This window comes from Psammomys obesus, unplaced genomic scaffold (assembly GCF_907164565.1).
Source record: "Psammomys obesus unplaced genomic scaffold, mPsaObe1.curated_primary_1811, whole genome shotgun sequence".
NCBI lineage: Eukaryota > Metazoa > Chordata > Mammalia > Rodentia > Muridae > Psammomys > Psammomys obesus.
In genome coordinates, this window is record NW_026596040.1 from 20642934 (window position 1) to 20657346 (window position 14413).

The 14413-nt window shown below is 38.9% G+C and overlaps 1 pseudogene; it reads right to left on the bottom strand.

Moving 5' to 3' along the window:
* Window positions 1-12880: 12880 nt before the first annotated feature.
* Window positions 12881-13997, bottom strand: LOC129688132 (40S ribosomal protein S12-like; annotated as a pseudogene).
* Between the last annotated feature and the right edge of the window lie 416 nt (window positions 13998-14413).

Below are 14413 nucleotides of genomic sequence, written 5' to 3' on the forward strand. Positions count from 1 at the left end.
CTGAATACTTCAAATATACAATGGCACAGAATATATACTAACTTATCTAAGTGGAAGGATCAGAGCATAGTAAAGAAATACTGGAACAAAACAATAGTGAAACCCAGTAGGAGAAGCACCCATCCATGTCTGATGGCAAAGGACTGAGATGGCTCCATCTCTCCAGCTTTGCTGTCTGCAAGATACAGCTCTCTTGGGCTTGGTCCACTCCCTGTTGCAGCTTTTCTTGGTAGATGTCTCACAGCTCAGGCATCTCTAACATCTTGAAGTCTCCCACATAATCCAGTTTTCACTCTCATACCTTCATGCAGTGGCCTCTCAGTGATTCCCCTGTCACATTCCTGGCCTCAGTAGCTCTCCTTTACCAGGAAGGGTGCTCTATGAACCCTTCACTCGTATATCTTATGAGACTCTAATGCCAGAAACACTTGAATGACAGTGCCAAGTTTGGCTACCTGCTTTGGATGGAACCCAGCCCTGTCAAATCTCATTCGCAACAACTTTTGTTTGTCCCTTTCTAGGAGCAGGAAATTTCTTGGGCCATTTCCTTTCACTAGTTGGAAGTTTAGCTGGGTAGGTTCTTTCCCTGCGAGCCCCTCCCTTTATTCCAATGATGTTCAGATATCTTCTTAATCTCCTTAACATGAGTATTATTTAAAGTAAAACCCACATTCTTTAGATAATGCTAATCTACATCTCACTTGCAAATGACTTGAATGGGCGAATAAACAAGAAGCCCCTGCCATGGCACTGTGAATACGAAATTTATTTGAGTGGAATATGAGAACGGGTGTGTTTACAGCTGCAAATACATCTCTTTGCACACATACATTTAAGCCATTTCTTTAGTGGCTCTAAATAAATCTGAAAAAAAGATTTCAAGCATTAATTAGCCTCTTTGATAAATTTCTTTAAAAAAAATGGAATGTTGCTTCATGGGAATTAAGAGTAGAGGATTTTCTTCTTCAAATTACAATGGTAGAATTTATTCTTCAAAAACTTCAAATATTGTTTACAATGTAATTGATCATACTTATCCCTCATTGCCTCCCTCCACATCATCTTATTGTCCCTTACCCCAGCATTCTACAATCTTCATGTATTTTTTAAAAGAAAATATTAATAACCCCTTAAATTCAAATAGTGCTCTCAGGTATGCATAGACTGCCAATCACTGGGGCACGGGCAACTTGTTAGAGGCCAAGTCCTCAAAGGAGAGTGATTCAGCAGCTCCACCCCACCTATAGCAGAGGAGCTTTGGAAAGTGATGGGGTACTCACAGTTACTTATACTTGGCACTTAGACCAGGTGTGAGTCTCTGCATTAACCACTTCACACTCTAAAAGGAAGCATCTCTGATCAAGGTTTAGAACAGCATTAATTCTCAGAGTAAGCATGAATATGTAGAAGGCAGTTTGACAGCATGGTCATTTAGTAGATTAACAACAGTAAGTTTCCCATAGGGCCTATTGTCTCCGTAGTCATGGGCTTTTGACCATATTTGCAGTGCTAGTTATAAAATTCTTTCTGTGTAGCAGACCTCAGCTCCAATTAGAATGTGGTTGGTTACCCCATAACCATTATGCCATTATTGATCCTGTGACTACCTCTTGGCAGCAGGTCATTATAGGAGCATGCAGATACTGGTGCTGAGTAAGGCAGTTGATGTCTTTTATCCTCCAGCAACTTGCACTGCACTTCTGTGTCTATGAAAGCTAAGCAGCAGAGAGAGAGAGAATGTGTCCTGGTCAGCTAGAGCCTGATTTCTCTATGGCTTGTATTCAAATTAAGAAGTAGTTTCAGCAATACAGTATTACAATCTTTGCTGGTTAGTTTTATGTTAACTTGACACAACCTAGAGTCACTGGAATGGACGAAACTTCAATTGAGTAAAGGCCTCCATCAGATCCAGCTGTAAGGTATTTTCTCAATTATTGATTGATGGGCGAGGGCCCAGACAATTGTGGGTGGTGCCATTCCTGAGCCGGAGATCCTGGATTTTTGTAAGAAAGCAGGGTGAACAAACTATGAGGAGCAAGCCAATAAGCAGCATGGCTTCTGTATCAGCTCCTGCCTCCATGTTCCTGCCCTGTTGGAGTACCTGTCCCTACTCTCTTCGATAATGAACGGCAATATGAAAGTGTAAGCCCAATAAACACTTTCCTCCTCAGCTTGCTTTTTGGTCATGGTGTTTCATTGCAGCAAGCCTAACTAAGACCTCATCTGTGTTTGGTGGGCAGCCAAGAGCAATGGCAATAGCTTGAGGTGTCTGCAGTGCCACTAGCATTTCCTTGACAAATAACTCATACAGGGAGTATACTGTGCCAACAGCGATTAGTACTGGGTAACCCATGTCTATGGGGACAGCGTTAATCAGCAATGCAGAGTACTTTAGTTTAACCCTTCTGTGTCTCTCTTCCCACACATATAATTATATGTATTTTTAATTATTTTGTTTTAATTAAAATATAATTACATGATTTCCTCCTTTCCTTTCTTTCCTTAAAACCCTTCCCTCTCTTTGTCATCTTGTTCCAACCTCTCCATATCCTCCCTTATATTCCCTCTTAAATTCCTATCCTTTGTTGTTGTTATTTTATTGTGGAACTCGGCTGGATAAGGTTGAAGTCTGACATTTCAGGATTGCCTCTGCACTTGGGCTATGATGACGGACTCCCTTTTCTCATCAGGGTTTCTCTCCACCTGATTCTGTAAACCCAGATCTTGTAAGGAGCATCACATAGCCCTCAGAGAAAGATCACAGGTCTGATCCTATCGTGACAAGAAAACCTGTTTAGTAGACACCTGGGGATTCCTGGAGCTACCCACCCTATGCTAATGAGATGCCTAGGTGTCTTGGCTTAGTTCTTCCTCCCACTAAAGGATAATTAAGTACTATGTTCTCTTTCTTGTCTTAGGACATTGTCCTGCTGCATGTAAATGAGATACGGTACCAATACATGTAAATCAAGAATCCCTGACTCCCTGACCCCATCGAATAAACACATTCACTCTTGAAACCCCTCCCACTGCCCAAGGTTTCTATGTCCCTGATTTCAAATGAAATAAACGTGTGCTGCACGATGCCACCTGGGGCTTGCCTGCCAGGTTGGTGGGTCGGTCATGCCTACAGGGAGCTACCATTGACCTGCATCCTGCTGGACTTCCATCTCACTGGACCTGTCTCCTGGCCTGTTGTGTCTGGGCCTCTCTAGGCCTGGGTTTCAGCTGCAAGATGACCAGGCATGAGCTTTCATCCCCATCCCTGCCATTAATACAGGGGCTTAGCTAAGGGGTTGTAACTCTTTGGTATCATCACAGGCTCCTGGACCTCCTGAATTTCTACTGCCAATCTCCTTTTAGTGATGCTTTTGTTGTTGTTGTTGTTTTGTTTTTTATCACAGCAACAGTGAGGAAAGCAAACCAAGACTGCAGAGAAAGCCTGCTTCTCAGAGGCTGCATAGTTGTAAGTTTTGGAAAAATCTCATTTTAAGATATTTGAAAGAGGTATAGAACCAAGTCCTGGATATGTTAATAGAAGAAAATAAAGTTCCCTTCTCTTTAACATGTCTTAATAATTCTCCACCTAAGATGTAATGAATATTCACAAAATCTGAAGAGAGATTTCAAGATCTTCATATGAAAATTAATACCATTCCATCTTGCCAACTCTACCATTTACTGGAATTGGAAATACCCCATCATGGATCAGAAAAAAAAAAATCCAGTTCTGTACCAGGTCTTTAAATGTGTGTCTGTTTTATTAAGACAAATTCAGATATGAGGATCCTGATTTGAATCCATTTATGCTTATCATCTGTGCATATGCTCTTATAGCCCAAATATTCTTCAGGAAATCTACACGTCTGCTTCTCAGTTGCTCTTCTAGCTCAGTATAGTGGGAGATGTGTATAGGACAGCCATGTGGTTTTAATGGCTGTATAAAAATGTAAGGAGCTTTCACCGCTTTAAAGGCCAATCACTTCAGCCCCACCTTGAATATATCCATTCTTTCTCCACAGATTTAGCTCATACATCTTCTGTTGTGAAATGCTTTCTTCTTCCCTGAGCAAGAATGATGGAGAGTATTAGTCAATTTTACTTTTTTCAGTGTTCTTGGTACTGAGAACATGAGTCCATGTGTAGTTACAGTTATCATAACATAACTTACATGCATGCCTCCTTTTTAGATTCAGACAGAAAGATATGTGTGCTCCTATCTTTAGTATCTTGTCCAGTTCCTGCCTTAATATGAAGTGCTCAATAGACTCATCCTAGATACATGAGTCATCCTGGCACAGTAAGTGGAGTACCTTAGTTAAATCGCTCATCAAGAGAAAGAATCTATTTTAAATAATCTTATTGGAGTCGCCAAAGGGTTTCCCAATACAATTGTTTCCCAATAATAGTCCTATAGCCTTTAGAATGCTGCCCCTAAATAAAAGACTAAGTGTGCCTTGGTATGACTTCAAAAGAGGAACTAGGTCTTCTGTATGGAGAAACAAAATGTGTATGCTGGTGTTTTCTCAAGACATAATATTTTCTCCTCCTCTCCCTATCTTTCCCTCTTCCAACTTTTCTTCTCTTTCTTTTTACTGTTGGTTATTGCTCACCAATTTCAGGTATTTTGATTATAAAAATGAGCAAAGATTTAAAATTATGAACAATTACGTTCTTATGTTTTTATTAATTGAAAGTACTACTTTAGGGCTGGAGAGTTGGCTCAGAGGTTAAAGTACTGGTTGCTCTTCCAGAGGTCCAGAGTTCAATTCCCAGCAACGACATGGTGGCTCATAGCCATCAATTATGGGATCTGGTGCCCTCTTCTGTAGTACAGGCATACATAGATGCAGACTGTATACATAACAAATACATATTTTTTAAAAAATAAAATACTCCTAAAGATGTATCAGATTAGTCACTAATGTGTTAATTACTTGGATTCTATAAATTAAATTTAATAATTCTGAAATTAGATGATTTCACATGCATTCAGGATGGTATAGTCATGGATTCTATTTGATAATTTGATAGTAAAGACATGTGATGATTTGTTAATATTGACTATTGTTTGAAATGCTATTACATGTCAACTCTGTATACTGAGGCTGGGTAAATGTCAAGGCTAGTGCCCTTGCAGAGCCCAAAACTACTCTGATTCAAAATTCCAGTCACATATTGATCAGACCTCACAGTATGGTTTTCTCTGTTGTGGAATGACATATAAAAAGGAATTATACAACTTTTTTTTCCATTCTTCAGTTGAGGGACATCTAGGCTGTTTCCAGATTCCGGCTATTACAAATAAAGCTGCTACAAACATGGTTGAGCAAATGTCCTTGTTGTATGGTTGAGCATCTTTCAGATATATGCCCAGGAGTGGTATAGCTGTATCTTGAGGTAGCGCTATTCCTAGTTGTCTGAGAAAGTGCCAGATTGATTTCCAAAGCAGTTGTACAAGTTTACATTCCTACCAGCAGTGGAGGAAGGTTCCCCTTTCTCCACAACCTCTCTAGCACGTATCGTCACTTGAGATTTTGGTCTTAGCCATTCTGGTGGGTGTGAGGTAGAATCGCAGAGCCATTTTGATTTGCATTTCCTGGATGGCTAAGGACATTGAACATGGTGGAGTCTCTCAGTCAATATTCCTCGATTGAGAATTCTTTGCTTAGCTCTGTGCCCCATTTTTGTAATTGGATTACTTGGTTTGTTGGCATTTAACTTCTTGAGTTCTTTATATATTCTGGATATTAGCCCTCTGTCAGATGTAGGGTTGGTGAAGATCTTTTCCCAGTCTGTAGGCTGTTTGTTCTGATGGCAGTATCCTTTGCATTACAGAAGCTTTTTAGTTTCAGTTGTCATACTGATTGTTGACCTTAGAGCCTATGCTGTTGGTGCTCTGTTCAGGAAGTTGTCTCTTGTACCAGTGCAGTCAGGATTCTTCCCCACATTTTCCTTCTAACAGATTTAGTGTGTTTAGTTTTATGTTGAGGTCTTTGATCCACCTGGATTTTAGTTTTGTTCAGGGTGATAAGTATGGATCTATTTGCATTTTTCTAAATGCAGACATCTATTAGACCAGCATCATTCCCTTATAAGGGGAGGAGGGGCTGTCTCTGACATGGACTCAGTAGCTGGCTCTTTGATCACCTCCCCCTGGCCACAAAGGAAGATGATGAAGCCAGTCCTGATGAGACCTGATAGGTTAGGGTCAGATAGAAGGGTCCTTCCCTCTAAGGGAGGAGCATAATGGGACTAAGGGAGGGGCATAATGGGAGAAGAGAGATTGTGGGTAGGACAGAGAAGAGACGAGGGGAAGGGACTATAGCTGGGATACAAAGTGAATAAGTTGTAAAAACAAAGAAACAAATAAATGAATCAATAAATAAATAATGAAAAATTTAAAAAGGAGTTACACAGAGCTCAGCCTTTCTCAGCCTAACATGCTTTCATCAATCATATTTGTTGCATCAGTGTTATACTTACATTGTTGAGTAACCAGTTAGCTCATTATCTATCTACCTTTGCCATTATTTCAAAAATTTGTATTATTTCAAATAATGCAAATAATGATTTGCATTATTTTAAATTTTTCAGTTATAAGATTTTTATAAAATGTGAAGATGAATCACATTTTATTTGAATACATGCTTAGGATGCATGGATAGTGAATTCATTATATATTTAATTTGCAAGTTGTCAAGCTGCTCTCCATTTGCCATCTCATCAGCAATGCTGGACAATTCTAGTGGCACAGATTGGCATCTTTTCGAATTTATTATGCTGATTATAACCGTAGTTAGTCTAATTCGGGCACAGTGGTGTGCATCACTGAGTTTAATATGTATTCCCTGACTGTTAGATGTTAGACATCATCCTTGCTAGTGCTTATTTTCCGCTCTTACTTTGTCTGGTCACATAGCTTGCCTCTATTTGAGTTATTTACTTATTGAGAATTTGATAATTCTTCATATTTCTGAGGTTTGGCTACTTCTTTTCAAATATATGCCTTTTTAAATGAAGTAATTTATTTATTCACTTCATATCCTGATCATAGGCCCACCCAATTTTCCTCTTGTTCATACCTCACATCCTTCCTCACTTCCTCATATCTCCTGCTCCCATACTTCTCAAATAAGGGCAACCTTCCCTACCAACTCAGACCAGCACATCAAGCCACATCAGGACTTACCGATCTTCTTCCCCTGTGGTTTGGCGGGGCAGTCTCATAAAGATATGATAGAAAACTAGGTAAAACAGTCCATATTAGAAACAGCCCGCTCTCTCCTTTCAAGGGACCTACAAGTTTGGCAAGCTACCCATCACCAGTGTATGGTTAGGGGCCAAAGTCTGGTCCATGCATGGTCCTTGTTGGTGGTCCATAAGCCCCCATGTGCCCAGGTGAGTTGACTCTGTTGGTCTTCTTGTAGAGCTCTGACCCCCTCTGGGTCTTTACATTTTTTCTCCCGTTCTTCCACAAGAGGCCTGTACTCCACCCACTATTTAACTGCTAATCTCAGCATTTGTTTTAATCCATTGTTGGGTGCAGCCTCTCAAAGTACAGCTATGCTAGGCTCCTATCTGCAAGCATAGCAGAGTAATGTTAATAGTGTCAGGGCATGGCTCTCTGCCATGGGTAGGTCCCAAGTTAGACCGGGCATTGGTTAGACAGTTACTCAATCTCTGTTCTATCTTTATCCCTCCATATGTTGTAGGCAGGGTAATTGTGGGGTTAAAGTACTTGTGAGTGGGTTGGTGTTCTCCTCCCTCCACTAGGAGTCCATTCCAGTGGACTCCTAACCAGTCGGTCCTCTATTTAGAGTGTGGCCTCTTCAGTCTCCATGACCCCTGCCACTAAACATCTCAGCTAGACTCATCTCCATATTCTCCCTGCAGCCTAACCTGTAATAAGTCTCCAGCTTCTTGCAGAGGTGCCCCTGCCCATAGTATCTCTTCTCTCCACAAGCCCTCTGTCCTCCTGCCCCCTCTCCCAGTCTGATCTACACCCTCATTTCTCTCCATGCTCATTCTTCAACCCGTTCCCTCTCTTCAACCACTTCTGCTGTCTGTTCTATTTCCGTTTCTGAATGATATTTAAGTATCCTTCCTTGGGCCCTCTTTGCTAGTATTTCTGAGTGATATTCAAGTATCCTCCCTTGGGCCCTCTTTGCTAGTGTTTCTGAGTGATATTCAAGTATCCTTCCTTGGGCCTTCTTTGCTAGTTATCTTCTTTGGGTCTATGAATGGTAGTATGGTTATCCTGTATTAAATAGTAAATATCTACTTATAAGTGAGTATATACCATATGTGTCTTTCTGTGTCTGTGTTACCTCACTCAGGAAAATCTTTTCTAGTTCCATATATGTGACTGCAAATTTCATGATTTCCTTGTTTTTAAATGCTGAGTAGTATTCCATTGTATAAATGTACTACAATTTCTTTATCTGGTCTTCGGGTAAGGAACATCTGGGTAGTTTCCAATTTCTGGCTATTAAAATAAATCTACTGTGAACATAATTGAACAAATGTCTTTGTTGTATGGTAGAGTGGTATAGCTGGGTCTTGAAGCAGAGCTATTTCAAAATTTTTGAGAAAGCTCCAGATTGATTTTTAAAATGGTTTTATAAGTTTGCGCTCCTACCAGCAATGGAGGGTTCCCCTTGCTCTACATCCTCAACAGCATGTGCTTTCAATTGGGTTTTTTATGCTAACCATTCTTACTAGTGTGAGATGGAATTTCAGGGTCATTTTGATTTGTGTTTCTTTGATGACTGAGGATGTTAAACATTTCTGTTTTTTTTGTTTGTTTGTTTGTTTGTTTTTGGCCATTCAAGATTCCTCTGTTGAGAATTCTCTATTTATTTCTGTACCCCATTTTAAATTGGATTATTTGCTTGTTGTTGTTTAATTTATTGAGTTCTTTTTAAAAAAAGAACTTGTTTTTTAAATAAATTACAGTCTATTCACTATGTATTCCAGCTGTAGCCCCCTCCCTCATCCCTTCCCAACTCCATCCTCCCTCTCTCATCTCATTCCATGCTCCTCTCCAAGTACATTGGTAGGGCAGGTTCTCCTCCCTTCCATCTGACCCTAGCCTATCAGGTCTCATCAGGACTGGTTGCATTGTTTTTCTCTGTGGCCTGGTAAGGCTGCTCCCCCATCAGGGGGTGGTGATCAGACAGCCAGCTTCTGAATTCATGTCAGGGACAATCCCTGTTCCCATTACTAAGGAACTCACTTGGATACTGAGCTATCATGTACTACATCTGAGCAGGGGTTCTAGGTAATATCCATGAATGGTCCTTGTTTGGAGTATCAGTCTCAGAAGAGAACTCTGTGCACAGATTTTTTGGTTCTGTTGCTCTCCTTGTGGAGCTCCTGTCCCCTCCGGTCTTTCTATCTTCCCATTCTTTCATAAGATTCTCTGTACTCTGCCCAAAGTTTGGATATGAGTCTCAGCATCTGCTTTGATACCTTGCTTGCTAGAGTCTTTCAAAGGCCCTCTAGGGTAGGTTCCTGTCCTATTCCCTGTTTTCTCCCCCTTCCAATGTCCATCCTGTTTGCCTTTCTGAGTGAAGATTGATCATCTTACCCAGGATCCTTCTTTTTGCTTAGCTTCTTTAGGTGTACAGATTTTAGAATGTTTATCCTATATTATATGTGAAATATCCACTTATAAGTGAGTATATACCATGTGTGTCTTTCTGCTTCAGGATGATCTTTCTGCTCAGGGTGATCTTTTCTAGTTCTTACCATTTGCCTGCAAATTTCATGATTTCTTTGTTTTTAATTGGAGTAGTATTCCATTGTGTAAATGTACCACAATTTCTGTATTCATTCTTCAGTTGAGGGGCATCTGGGTTGTTCCCAGGTTCCGGCTATTACAAATAAAGCTGCTACGAATATGGTTGAGTAAATGTCCTTGTTATATTCTGGATATTAGCCCTCTGTTGGATGTAGGGTTGGTAAAGATCTTTTCCCAATCTGTAGGCTGCCATTTTGTTCTATTGACAGTGTCCTTTGCCTTACAAAAGCTTTTCTGTTTTTTGAAGTACAATTTATTAATTGTTGTTCTTAGCCTGAGCTGTTGCTATTATGTGCAGGATGTTGTCTCTTGTGTCAATGAGTTCAAGGATAGTATCCTCTTTCTCTTCTATTATATTGAGGGCATGTTGTTTTATGTTGAGGTCTTTTATCCCCTTAGACTTGAATTTTGAATATGAAGCTTTTTGCATTCTTCAACATGAAAATACAAGCAAACAGGAGAAGAAAATGAATAACTGTTCAAGACCTGAAAAGGGAAAATATAAGCAACAAATAAAACATAAACTGAGGAAATCCTGGAGATGGAAAGGAATAGTAATTACACATGCAAGTATCACCAGAAGACTATAGGAGATGAAAGAGAGAATCTCAGACATAAAAGATACGATAGAAGAAATTGATACATCAGTCAAAAAAATCTAAAATCTAAAATCTAAAAAGTTTCTAACGCAAAACATCTAGAAAATTTGGGACACCATAAAAAGACCATATCTAAGAATAATAGGAAAAAAAGGGAAGATTCCCAAAATCCTAAAAAATATTTCCTTAACTTAAAGAAAGAAAAACCTATATGAACAAAAAGTCTACAAAACACCAAATAGATTTAATCAAAAAGGAAAATCCTTCCGCCACATAATAATAAAAACACTAAATGTACAGAGCAAAGAAAAATATTAAAAGCCTACAAAGAAAAGGGCCAAGTAACATATAAATGCAATCCTATTAGAATTAGACCAGACTTCTCAACAGAGTCTGTAAAGGCCAGAGGGGCCTGGACAGATATCATGCAGACTCTAAGAAACCACGGAATTCAGACTAGACTACTATAAGCAGCAAAACTTTCAGTCACCATAGATGAAGAAAACATGATATTCCATGACAAAACCAAATTTAAACAGCATCTTTCCACTAACTCAGCCCTATGAATGATACTATAAGGAAAACTCCAAAATGAATAGAGTAACTACACCCGAGAGTATACAGGAAATAAATAATTTCATTCCAGCAAAAACGAAAGAAGAAAAGTACACACACTCATACTAACTCAACCAATATAAAAATTATGGGAATAAACAATAATTGTTAATTAATATCTCTCAACATCAATGATCTCAATTCCCCAATAAAAAGACACAGGTTAATAGAATGGATATGAAAACAAGATCCATAATTCTGCTGCATACAAAAACACACATCAGCAACAAAGATTTGAATTACCTCAGAGTAAAGGGCTGGAAAAAGCTTTTCCAAGCAAACTAACCCAAAAAACAAAACAGACCCTCAAGAAAAAATAATCAGAAGGGCACTACATACTCATCAAAGGAAAAATTCACCAAGATGACATCTCAGTTCTGAAAATATATGCCCCAAATGCAAGAGCACGCACATTCGAAAAACAATCATTACTAAAGCTTAAATCACACACTGAACCCCACACTTTAATAATGGGTGACTTCAACACTCCGCTCTCACCAATGAAGAGGCAAACAAGACAGAAACTAAACAGAGATAATGAAACTAATTGCCATCATTAATCAATGAACCTAACAGATAGCTACAGAGCATTTCACCAGAACACAAGTGTATACCTTCTTCTCACCACCACATGAAACCTTCTCCAAAACTTAGCATATATTCAGTCACAAAGCAAGTGTCAACAAATAAAAGAAGATTGAAATACCCTCTTGTGTCTTATCAGACAACCTTGGATTAAAGCTGGAGCTCAAAAACAACAGAAATAACAGAAAACCTACAAACTCATGAGAACTGATCAACTCCCAACTCAATGACCATTGGATAAAAGATGAAATAAAGAAAGAAATTAAAGAATACATTTATTTATAAATGTATTTCTTTATAAATAAATTTATAGAATACAGTGAAAATGAAGTCACAACATACCCAGACTTATGGGACACAATGAAAACAGTGCTAAGAGGAATGTTCATAGCATTAAGAGCCTTCACAAGGAAATTAGAGAGATCTCATCTAAAAGCCCTAGAACAAAAAGAAAGTAAACACACCAAAGAGGAAAAGACAGCAGGAAATAACCAAACTCAGGGATGAAATAAAAAACTTAGAAACAAAATAAACAATACAAAGAATAAACAAAATTAAAAGCTTTTTTTTTTTGAGAAAATCAACAAGAGAGACAAATCCTTAGCCAAACTAACTAAAAGGCAGAGTAATAATACCCAAATTAACAAAATCATAAACTAAAAGGGGTTATAACAACAGACACTGAGGAAATTCAAAGAACCAGTAGGTCTTATTTCAAAAGCCTATACTCCACAAAACTGGAAAATCTAAGTGAAATGGACAATTTTCTTGTTAGATTCCGTTTACCAAAGTTACATCACTATCAGCTAACAATCTAAATAGTTCTATAACCCCTAAGGAAATAGAAGCAGCCGTTAAAAGCATTCCAACTGAATATATGCTTTTGGGTTAGTTTGTTTAGTAAGAGAAAACTGAAATGAATGAGAAACATTTCCACTTCATTGAGCATATTATATAAATCCTTTAAAACTCTGGGCATATTGTTGGCTTTGGCACCCATGTTGAGAACGAATGTACGACGTATTAATAATTAAGGTGTCAACATTTTCTTACTCAGAGAAGAGCCTTAGCTTCGGGATTTCTCTGCAGTGTTGCTGCTTAGCATCTTTAGTATTATCGCTTAGGTCTTTTCCTTTAAGTTGCACATGTAAAAGTCATTGGGATGTGATGTTCATGAGAAATGCTCCATTCACACTGTGAGAATGAGAGTGTGGGAGAGGGAATACAAACAAATGCATTTCTTCTTTAAAAAAAATGAGCCCTAAGTTTTATTTGTTCATTCCTTGCATTTGAAGTAGTCTTTGCTAACCTCTTTTGGCTTGAAATTCTTTGCCATAGACCTTAACTACTACACAGCCACAATTACTTTCCTGGGATTTCCCTGCCAATCAGTTTTACAGAGGCCTACCCATTCTCCTAGGTTTTTGTCATCAACCTTTGTTAGGTTGATTTGCTGCTTAGCACAAAATGCCACCACCAACTTGACAACACACACAGGAGAGGTTGTGGAGAAAGGGGAATTCTCCTCCACTGCTGGTGGGAATGTGAACTTGTACAATCACTTTGGAAATCATTCTGGCATTTTCTTGGACAATTAGGAATAGTGATTCCTCAAGATCCAGCTCTACCACTCCTAGGCATATATCAAAGACAAGCTGAAGTACACAATAAGGACATTTGTTCAACCATGTTTGTAGCAGCTTTATTTGTAATAGCCAGAACCTGGAAACAACCCACATGTCCCTCAACGGAAGATGGGGAGACAGAAATTGTGGTACCTTTACACAATGGAATACTACTCAGCAATTAAAAACAAGGAAATCATGAAATTTGCAGGCAAATGGTGGGACCTAGAAAAGATACCTGAGTGAGGTATCCCAGAAGCAGAAAGACACACACAGTATGTAATCTCTTGTAAGTGGATACTAGACTTATAAATAGGATAAACATACTAAAATCTGTACACCTAAGGAAGCTAAACAAGAAGGAGAACCCAGAATAAGATGATTAATCCTCACTTAGAAAGACAAATGGGACATTGCAAGTAGAAGAAAACAAGAAACACTACAGGAGCCTACCACAGAGGGCCCCTGAAATTCTCTACCTAGCAGTTTATCAAAGCAGATGCTGAGAATCATAACCAAACTTTGGGCAGAGTACATGGAATTATACAAAAGAAAGGGGAGTTGGGAGTTAGTAAGACCAATTTGACATTTACAGACTCATCAAAACTCTATGCAAGCATACACAGATGGGCTTGGCACTGGCTAAGGGCTTTGGCAGCTGTATGAACTCCTCGTGATGGGCTCTAGTGGATGAGGGATGTCTTCAACACCTTTGTAAAGCAGAATTAGCTCCATTCGAACTCCTGAAGCAATTCCTCCCTCCATCATGTTGGTGGGTTACTGCTGAAGCTCGATCCTGACTGCACCCACGCCTCTGACTTGGCTAACTACAGAGGTAGGAAGGAAAAGCATTTCTTGTCATTGCTCTTTATTTTATTATGAACCTTAATCCATCTAAATAGTACAGGAAAGTTCTTAGTTATATGACATTTCTCCTGAGAACCAGTTTATGCCTAAACAGGAGATGGAGAGGACAAGAATAAATAGTGGACAGGAAAAATTTACTAGCCTCAACCCTACACAAGGAACTACAGGCAACTAAGAAATGGTGAGGAGTGGTTTTGTGCGTCTATATCTGTTTCCTTTGCCTTTTCTTGGGTTCTCTTTTTTCTGTTTGTTTTGTCCTATTCTGATTTGTTGATTTTATTATACTACATTATTATGTTATTATTATCCTTTAGATG